This window comes from Stegostoma tigrinum, chromosome 35 (assembly GCF_030684315.1).
Source record: "Stegostoma tigrinum isolate sSteTig4 chromosome 35, sSteTig4.hap1, whole genome shotgun sequence".
Taxonomy (NCBI): Eukaryota; Metazoa; Chordata; class Chondrichthyes; order Orectolobiformes; family Stegostomatidae; genus Stegostoma; species Stegostoma tigrinum.
The window spans coordinates 23,408,583-23,409,882 of NC_081388.1; positions in this window are offsets into that span (position 1 = coordinate 23,408,583).

A 1,300-nucleotide genomic window follows, 5' to 3' on the forward strand; every position below is an offset into this window, starting at 1 on the left:
AAGGCCTCTATGACCGTGTCCAGAAAAAAAACCAGTATAAATAATAAGCACGTTTCATTAGTATTTGAAGAAATGGTAACATGCCTTTTGAAAGTAAAATTTTGCACGGTTACTTCATCCAACACTTTCAACTGATTTTCTAAATTAAAATACAGTATTTTAACACAATTAGAGACCTTTCAACAAAAACCCAAGGGTTTATAACAATGACATGTTTCACTATTTACAAGGAGATAACACGGTGTGGAGCTGGATGAACACAGCAGGCCGAGCAGCATCATAGGAGCAGGAAAGCTGACGTTTCTGGCCTAAAAGTCCTAGTTTATCAGTCATAAACGTAGAATGATTCTGTCACATCAAGTAGCTCTTGCCTACTCAATAATGTGGTGACCACAGTATGGATGGATTGTTTTATGAACAAAGATTAAACAGGCTGGGACTCTGTTCATTTAAGTTTGGAAGAATGAGAGGTAATCTCATTGAAACATATAGGATTCGTAAAGAACTTGACAGCTAAAATGCCAAGAGGGTGTTTCCCCTCATGGGAGAGTCTAGGGCTGGAGGGCACATCCTCCAAATGAAGGGGTACCCATGTCAGACTGAGACATGGAGGAATTTCTTCTCTCAGATGATTATTAGTCTGTGGAACTCATTGCCACAGAGAGCTGACGGGCAGAGACCTCGTGGATGAGGTTGTTGACTTGCTCACCAAGCTGGCTGGTTTTTGTTCAGATGTTTTGTCACCAGACATCATCAGTGGAGCCTCCGATGAAGTGATGTTATTCTACTCTGCTTGGAATTTATACTGCCCGGTCTGTTATGGTGAGTCCTGTCATTTCTGGTTTTGAACTGTTTGTGTTTGTGTATGGGGTCCAATTCTATATGTTTGTTGATTTAAGTACAGGTAGAGAACCATGCCTCTAGCAATTTCCATGTGCGTCTATGTTTGGCTTAGGTTACAATGGTTACTTTGTCCAGTTAAACTGATGGCATTCATTGTCTGAGTGTATCGATATTAAGGAGTTCATCATGCTGTTGTGCTGCTAGATGACGTTCATGTATTCTGATGGCTAGTTTCCTTCCTGTCTGTCCCATGTAAATGTTTGTGGCAGTCATTGCATGGCATTTTGTAAACCACTTTGGTTTTGCTTAATATCGGTACACTCAGACAATGAATGCCATCAGTTTAACTGGACAAAGTAACCATTGTAACCTAAGCCAAACATAGATGCACATGGAAATTGCTAGAGGCATGGTTCTCTACCTGTACTTAAATCAACAAACATATAGAATTGGACCC